The sequence below is a fragment of the Echinops telfairi genome, unplaced genomic scaffold (genome assembly GCF_000313985.2).
Source record: "Echinops telfairi isolate 266 unplaced genomic scaffold, ASM31398v2 ScPeMD7_9;HRSCAF=40, whole genome shotgun sequence".
In the NCBI taxonomy this organism is placed as follows: domain Eukaryota; kingdom Metazoa; phylum Chordata; class Mammalia; order Afrosoricida; family Tenrecidae; genus Echinops; species Echinops telfairi.
The window spans coordinates 92,582,610-92,591,930 of record NW_022103906.1 but is presented as its reverse complement, the minus strand read 5'-3'; the positions used below and the strand labels follow the sequence as shown (position 1 = coordinate 92,591,930).

Below are 9,321 nucleotides of genomic sequence, written 5' to 3'. Positions count from 1 at the left end.
ACGGGATGAAGGCCAGAAGTTTTGTTTCTTCTCTTTCCCAAAGTCCAACGCAGCTCTGAGCCGCCAGCCTCAGCTTCTTTTCACTGAGACCTGTCCCAGTTTGTTGAGACCCATTGTTTCAAAGAGACCTCTCCACACAGAGCCTCAATTCTCCCACCCATGGTTTATTTTAATTGAAGACTCAAAGTCATTTCAAGGTTAATTGGTAAAATTCAGCAGCCCTCATTCAAAGAAATGAGTCCAGACCAAACAGCATTGGTACTTGTAAAAGTATGTGAAGATAAATTAACAACAAAAAGCTATAATAACCAAATGAAGAAAATATTTTATTCATAAGTACATGACATTGAGAGAGTCTCTTAATTTCTCTGCTGTTTAACTCTTCATCACCCCCAAAGGATTACTTGTGCCACACTGAATTCATCAATGTGCTTCTCACTGAGAACTAGTGATTCGAACTCACTAGACGCTCTGTGGGGGACAGATGAGACAGTTCGTTTCTGTAAAAATGAACTGCCTGAGAAGCACTGCGGAGTAGTTCTTCTCTGCTCTTTGGGGTCTCTATGAGTTGGATGGGCTCCCTGGGAATGGCTATCATCCCAAGGAAGGCTTTTCCTGGTACTGATGGGTCATGCTCCAGACTGCCAACTGATTTGTTAGAGGAATGTGCTCAATGGAACTGGTGAAATGCCTGTTGATCTACTTACCGGAAATCAGTTACTGACCACCTTGTGAAGCAGAGTTCTCCTCTGACAGGCGTGGGTCACCATGAATCAAGGTAGACTGTCTTACTGGCAACTGTATGTTGTTGTTTTGTTTTGGGTCATCCCCCCCCCCCATACTAGTTTTTTATTGTTGCTGTAACAAATTGCAGCACACTAAAGAGCGTACAACAATGTGCTCACAATTCTGGGGCTCATAAGACTGAAATGAAGGTGCTGGGAGGGCTGCATTCCTTCTGGGGGCTCCGGGGGGGGGGGGGCCTGCTTCCTTTTCTAGCTTCTAGCCGTCACCTCTGTTCCTTGAGTCATGGATCTTTCTTTTCTTTTCTACGCTCATCACATCGCACGCACAGTTTCATGATCACTTCTCGCTCATTGGTCTTTTCACCTTTTGGCCTCCTTTCTGTAAGGCACCTTGCAAATCCCAGATCAAGTCTGTAGTCTGACATTAGCCCATATGTCCAATATCAATCTATCAAGTCCTCTTCAGATGCACCAAACACATGCAATGATGCCGAATGCAGGAAGATCACAGGCCAGTGGTGGAAAGTTTTGTGGATCCAGTGGTGGTGAAAGCATCTCATCACTGGCAGGGTCTCCACGTGACTCTTCCAGGTCCAGGGTTCTCGCTGAGATCAGCATAGAACTTTGTATCTTGTCAGTAGAGAGTCTGCCAGGTAGTGATTGTGTGTGTCCCACCTCCCATGAGCCATTTATCTCCTTAGCACCTCCAAATGAGGTCATCAAGCTGTGACCTGACTGACAGGCCAAACTCCATGCCTTCACTCATGAGTCTCAAATTGACAATAGATTATGTAACTACCACAAGCTGGCTGGTAGTTTCGAACTGCTGGCCTTATGTATAGCAGGCCAAACTATAACTTCTATATCACCAGGACTACTCTTAGTGTATTGAAAAGCAAAGATGTTATTTTGAAGGCTAGGGTAAGCCTGACTCAAATCGTGGTATTTTTAATTGCCTCATCAGCATTGAAAGTTGGACATTGAAGAATGGGTGCATTTGAACTGGAGTTCTGGTGAAGACAATTGAAAGTACCGTGTCCTGCTGCAAGGACAGCCAATCTGCTGGAAGATGTATGACCAAGGTGCTCCTGAGAGACAAGGAGAGTGAAATTTCATCTCACTTACTTTTGAAATGTGGTCAGGAAAGACCTGTCCCTGGAAAAGGACATCATTCTTGATAAACCAAAGAGGTCATGAGAGAGAGGAATAGGATGGATTGACACCAGAGCTACAGCAATGGGTACATCTGGAGGGAAAATCTTGAAGAAGCCACAGAATCAGGCAGTGTTTTTCATTGTTCTGTTCTGTTGGGCATAAAGTCACAATGGGTCTGAAACTACTCCAGGATACTTAACAACAAGAATCATATTTGATCAACCACAGTCTTTTTCTGCTTAGAGTGCTTTGAGGATATATATGGAGGAATGGGATTTTTTTTAAAATGAGAACTTTAATCAAGATGTATAAAATACAACATATGGTTAGTCTTTTCAAACTCCCCAGGGTCTCTAATCATCTTTCTGTGTGAAATTTGGACCTGGTACCTTTGCTACAGACTGGAAAATAGCCTTATGTCCCTTACTGTTTTCTTATTTAGGGAATTCATCCTTTTTGCCATTCCGTTTCCCTGTCCAATCAGTTATAATGAACCCAAACTGCCTGCAACAAAAGGAGGCTTGAGGTCCCCTGTGGGGAGTTGCATTCGATGGTCTTTAGATGATTTTCAATCTCTCCGGTGCCAGTGCTGCTCTCTGAGGGGCTTACTGCTCACTCCTCAGGATGGCGTCAGGTGCAAAGACAGCCAAGACGCCATGAATTGACTGATTGCAATGTTTGAGGTTTAGTTAAGATATAGCATGTATGCTGAACACAGTCTTGAAGAATTTACTCATATACCCACAAATATTCGTAAACCTCAAATCAATATTCATGGGAGTCTGAAGATCATTTCAGATGTGCTTGTTAGCTCTCTAGGGACCCATTTTAATTTTTATAATTACAGATCTTAATATCATAAAAATACAATGAGTTTTGATCTGGAAAATATAAATCCTTTCCTAGTTAAGTGAATTGTGAAATCACTGAGAATAGAACAAGTCTATTTAAAGATGCTGCTGAACATTTTTAAAATATTTTTAATTTTTATATTTAATATATTTAAAAACTGATACTTTTAAAAAAGAAAACAGTGAGTGTTCCTTCTATTGAACGCAAGGATAATGATGGCAGTGATGTAGATGAAGTAGTGGTAATACTATTAATATAATAATATTCATTGTATTAGGCCTGATGTTTAGTTTAATAAATCTCTTTTAGCAAAAAATAAAGAAAAACCTAATTCTTATGGAAGATGGAAAAATATAAAAATTAGTAAGTACAAGAGACATGGTTTTAACCCAAATTTCTCTTTTGACTAGCTCATTCAACCTCTCTCCCAAAGAGTTAAATATGATAAGAGCTTTGAACGTCAAACAACATGAAGACCTCGGTCCATCTGGGTTGTTTCCTGAAGGCTTGGCATTGCTGTGATGCCAGAGGTTAATTTACCAGCCTTTTAAGTACTCACATGACCACTTATGGTAGACAGAAGTCAGCAGAGCTTCCCAACTAAGACAGACGAGCAAGAAAGGCCTACTCTTCTACTTACAAATGTAACCATCGAAAACTTTACGGATTACAAGAGAATATTTTATGATGTTGTTCTGGAAAATGAACTCAAACACACCAATCAGCCTAGGGTAGAGTAGCACTTTGTTCTAGGATGCATAAAGTCTACTGGACAGTTACTACAATAACACTAGTTAAAATGGCATAACGTACAACAAACTTTACAATGAATAGTTCATAAAGTAGGTGTTTCTGTCTTCGTTTTCCATGAGAAACCTCCTAAAAAGCAGGTTCAGATGGATTAGCTCCATTTCCTTAACATTAAAGTAAACAACATGTACATTCTGAATGACTACCAGGCAATATTCCATTTTAGCAGAAAGAACACTAAATCATGAGCTACAAGATCCACATGGCAGATTTCTGACTTTGAGATGCCTACTCATTAATTTATCAGATCCTTGTTTCTTAAAACATTAAATTGGAACAATACAGATTATTCTAGATATCGTATAGAAGTGTTCTGAAAATGTAAATCTATGTTTGGGAATCTATTATAAACGTTTTAACACTATATCTACTTAGGAGATCTTTAGGATGAAAAAAAACATAAGGGAAAGTGATATTAAGTAGTGCTTTCTCTATTCCAGGAACATTGCCAACAGGGTCTTATTTAATCTTCACAACAACCTTGTCTCATTCTTTACATACAGGAAGCAGATCCTCTCATAAGACCAATGCCGACCATGTCATATAGCAAGTCAGTGGCAGAAACAGATAGTAGAGCTTAAACCCATAGCCCAAATTCCAAACATGTAAAAGTTTATTCACTAAATTTAACTAGTTTGGGTCTATTTTTTAAGCCTCTTGCCATAACTTGCACCCATTTGATAGTTAATAGATATTTAATTTCAATGTATTTAAATTAATACTAATAGTCCCTAGAGAAAGACATCGTGCTTGGTAAAGTAGAGGGATAGCAAACAAACAAGAAGGGTCTCAATGAGATGAAGTACCATATATACTCATGTATAAGCCAAGTTTTTCAGCACATTTTTAATGCAGCTTTTATGGTAAAATTAGGTGCCTCGGCTGATATTTGGGTCAGCTTGTACTCAAGTATATACAGTAACATAGTGGCTGCAAGAACCGGCTCAAGCATAGGAACAATTGTGAGGGTAGTTCAGGACCAGGCAGTATTTGGTTGTGTTGTGCGTAGGGTCCCTATGAGCTGGAACTGACTAGATGGCACCCATCAACAAAAACAACAATATTTACATAAACTATAGGCAAAAAAATGGAGCTCCAGTGGTATCATGGGTATGTGTTTGACTGCTAATGACAAAGTCAGTAGTTCAAGTACATCAGTTCCTACTCAGGAGAAAGAGGAGACTTTTTGCTCCTGTAAAATTTACAGCCCCCGAAACACACAGGGCCTGTTCTAATACATCTTATAAAATCACTAAGGTCAGAGTTGACTCACTGGAAATGAGTTTGGATTTGAGTTTTCTTATGCCAAGCAAGGAGTCTTAGTGCTGCAATGATTAAGCACGTGACTGCTAATGGAAACATTTGCTTTGACACCTACCTCTCTAAACCTACCAGAGGCTCTGCACTAGCACTGACAATCTACTTCTATAATTATCACAGTATAGGGAATCCTCTGGGGTAATTCTGCTTTGTCACATCCGCTCAGTATGGGTCAGGTTCAAATGAGTGGCAGAAGAAGAGCAATCACACAGGCTGGCAGTGTGCTGATACTGGGGAGACAATGGTGAGAAAGGACTGCCATGGTTCTTGCTCTTATGAAATTCAAAGAATAATATGATAGGAAAATAGTAATCATGGGATTAAATATAGAATTATAATGGAAAGATAGATTAAAAAAGAGAAGTTCATGAGATTTTCTTTTTGTAGGAAGTTATGGCCAGTGTGGTGTTAGGTTGATGTTAAGTCCCATCAAGTCAATGTTTGACTCGGAACGGTCCGATGGGACAGAATAGAAATGCTTATAGGACTTTCTGGGACAGGATCTTTATAGGAATAGATCACAAAATCTTTTTCCCACTGAGCCACGGGGAGGGTGTAAGTTACCAAGCTTTTGGTTAGCAGAGTCACACTTGACTGTGACACCGCCAAGGCTGTTCGTTCTCACTGGAGCGCGGTGAGTTGTGCTCCCCTAGTCTAAATGTATTCAAGTTCTAATCCAAGGTATCTGTTAGGGTGACTTTCTTCCTAGATGCAACCAACTTAGGATAATGCTAGGTTGGATTATGATCAGTCTTAAACCCAAGGACTGGCATCCTTATAGGAATAACAGAATAAAGAGAAACACATAGGCCAAAAGTTCATATGATGATGGAGGCAGAGATTGAAGTGCGGCAGATAAAATCTGATAGGCCCATAAGAATTTCCAGCAACCAGCAGGAAATAATCATTCTAGGCAAATTGGAATTCATCAAAAATGAAATGGAACACATAAATATAGTATCCTGTGCCTCGGTGAGCTTAAATGAACTGGTACTGGCTATGTTGTCAGAAAGTCACATGTTTGCTCGCCAGGAATGACACCATTGAGAGATATGGCATTGCCTGCCTTGTCAAAATGGACATTTCAAGAACTATCTTGAAGTACAATTCTGTGTGTGATAGCCTTGTATCTGTCCACATGCAAAGAAGTATAATCAATACAACTATTATTCAAATTTATGTACCAACCTCAGAAACTAGTGATGACAAAATTGAAGAACTTGATCAAATGCTTCAGTCTCTTATTGATTGAACATGCAAAGCATTGGTAATTACTGGTGATTAGAATGCAAAAGTTGTAAACAAAGAGCATGGACCAGGCATTGGAAAATAAAACCTTGGTAATAGAAATGAAGCTGATGGTCTCATGATAGAATTCTGCAAGAACAAGAATGTGTTCATAGCAAATACCTTTTCCACCACACAAATGGCGACTATACACATGGACTTCTCCAGAAGGAAAACATATAAATAAAATTGACTACATCTGTGGACGGGAGTGGGAGGGAATGATAGAGAAGCTCAATATCTACAGGTAATCCCAGGCCAGGGCTGACTGTGAGTGAGGGCATCAATTGCTCATGTGTAAGTTAAGAAACAAACCTTGTGCTCGCTTTGGCAGCACATATACTAAAATTGGAACGATACAGAGAAGATTAGCATGGCCCCTGTGCAAGTATGACACGCAAATTCGTGAAGCGTTCCATATTTTTCCCTTGGCCAAAAACGCACTAAGTCGTCTTCAAATGCGAAGCATTCAGCAAGCAATGGCAAGGCATAGCCACCAGAAACGGGCACCTGACTTCCATGACAAATACGGTCATGCTATTTTAGCTAGTGGAGCTACTTTCTGTATTGCTGTCTGGACATAGACAGCAACACAAATTGGAATCCAATGGAACCTGTCTCCTATTGGCAGAGTCACCCCAAAGGAATGGAGAGATTAGAAATCAAATCAGCTGGTGGTGTAATACTGAATTGTTTCAAAATCAACTTTTAAATTGATTCAAGTAAAAGCACCACATGTGGCATTATTGAAGAAATAAAATGCATTTGAAATTTAAAAAAAAAAAAACAAACAAACTTTGAGTCTATCCCACCCAAATCTCAAGAACAGATTTGATGTGTTGAATACTAAAGATGAAAGAACTGAGAGCTGTGGAGGACAGCAAGAACATTACTCACGAAGAAAGCAAAAAGTGATCCAAAAGGCAGGAAAGAAAAGATCAAAATAGATGGCAGAGGAGACTCTGAAATGTGCTATTAAATAATAGAGTAGTTAAAGCAAATTGAGAAATGGTGAGGTCAAAGAGCTAAATATAAAATTTCAAAGGGGAGCTCAAGAAGACAACGTGAAATATTACATAGGAATGTGCTAAGACCTAGAATTAGAAAAACAAAATGGAAGAACGTGCTTAGCATATCTTAAACTGAAAGAAGTCAAGAAAAAAGTCAAGCCTCGAGTTGAAATACTGAAAGATCCTATGGGTAAAATATAGAATGATGCAGAAAGCATCAGAAGAAGATGGAAAGAATACAGAGTCACTGTACCAAAAAGAACTAGTTGATATTCCACCATTTCAGGGGGTAACATGTGAACAAGAGGCAATGGTGGTGAAGGAAGAAAGAAGTGTAAACTGCTCTGAGAGCATTAGCCCAAAACAAGACCCCAGGAATAGATGGCATAGCAATTGAAGTGTTTCCACAAGTAGATGAAGCACTGAACGCACCCACTATGTCAGGGAATTTAGAAGACAGTTACTTCACCAAGTGACTAGAAGAGATCTATATTCATACCCATTCCAAAGAAATGTGAACCAACAGAACAATGCAATTGTAGATCAGCATCACCAATGCCATATGCAAGTAAAATGTCCTGAAAATCACCCCACAGTGGTTGCAGCAGCACATTGACAGGGAACTGCCAGAAGTTCAGGCAGAATTCTGAAGAGAATGTGGAACAAGGGATACCATTGCTGGTATCAGATGAATCTTGAATCAAAACAGAATACCAGAAAGATTTTTACTTGAGTTTATTGAGTATGAAAAGGCATTAGACATAAAAAACTATGGATAGTCTTCAGAAGAATGGGAATTCCAGAACATTTCTCTCTGCTCATGTGGAACTTGTCTATAGGTCAAGAGGTAGTTGTGTGAAAAGAAACAAGGGAATACTGCATGGTATAAAATCAGGGAAGGTGCATGTCAGGGTATTTCCTGTCAACATGCTTATTCACTCTACATACTGAGCAAATAGTAAGAGATGTTGGGTTATATGAAGAAGCATGCACCCCCAAGATTGGAGGAGGTCATATTAACAACCTGCCATATGCAGATAACACAACCTTGCTTGCTCAAAATCAGGAGGAATTGAAGGACTTGCTGATGAAGAACAAGTATTGTAGCCATCGGTATGGATTACAACTCAATGTAAAGAAAACCAAAATCCTCACATCTGGTCCAATAGATAACATCATGATAAATAGAGAAAAGTTTGAAGTTATCAGGATTTGTCTCACTTGGATCCACAATCAAAGCTCATGGAAGCAGCAATCAAGAGATGAAAAGATGTATTACTTTAGGCAAATCTTCTGCACAAGACTTCTTTAGAGTATTAAAATGCATGGATGTTGCCTTTATTACTAAGGTGCTTCTGACCCAAGCCATGGTATTTTCAATTGCCTTATAAGCATGTGTAAATTGGACATTAAATAAGGAAGAATTCATGCAGTCAAACTGTGCTGCAGAAGGAATTGAATGTACCATAGACTGTAAAAGGACAGCAGGTGTTGGGAAAAGTACAGCCAGAGTGCTCCTGGGGAATGATGGGAAGACTTTATCTCGTGGACTTTGGATATGTTGTCAGAAGACAGCAGTTCTGAAAGGACGCCAGGTTTGATAAAGTGAGGAGCGAAAGAGGAAGGTCCTCAAAGAGATGGATTGGCACAGTGGCTGCTACCATGAGCGCATCCATAGTAACCATTCTTGGGAGGCTGGCGCAGGATCGGGCAGTGTTTCATTCGGAGGTGCAGAGGGTTGCCGTGGGCCCAAACCAACTCCTTGATGGCACCTCACAACTGCAGCAGAAGAGGGACAGGCATTCGATTCTCTCTCAAATGTCCAGGGGGAGCATCTTGCTTTTAGACATTGTAAAGTGTGAGATAATTTCTATTGCAGCCATTTTTTATAGATATCCAAAGAAATAAATACACTTGCCCTCTGACATTGTTGCTATAACAGCCAGCCCCACAAAGAAACACACACATACCACAATCTTTATGATAAAATTTAGAACACATTTCACACTCAAAACTGCTGGACTTCTAGACTCTGTGACAAGAGGGCTTTCTTTACAATCATTTTGATCAAAATAGCTGTGAAATACCATACAACCACTTCAATATACTCTCTAGGGTTAGTCTTTCTAATGTTTTTGGTA

General features: G+C 39.7%; 1 non-coding gene across 1 annotated transcript; it reads left to right on the top strand.

The window, feature by feature from the left end:
- The first annotated feature begins 6,488 nt into the window (after positions 1–6,488).
- On the top strand, positions 6,489–6,595 carry LOC115868330. Its single transcript, XR_004045512.1, has one exon. It is a non-coding gene; the product is annotated as a U6 spliceosomal RNA (small nuclear RNA).
- The last annotated feature ends 2,726 nt before the right edge of the window (positions 6,596–9,321 follow it).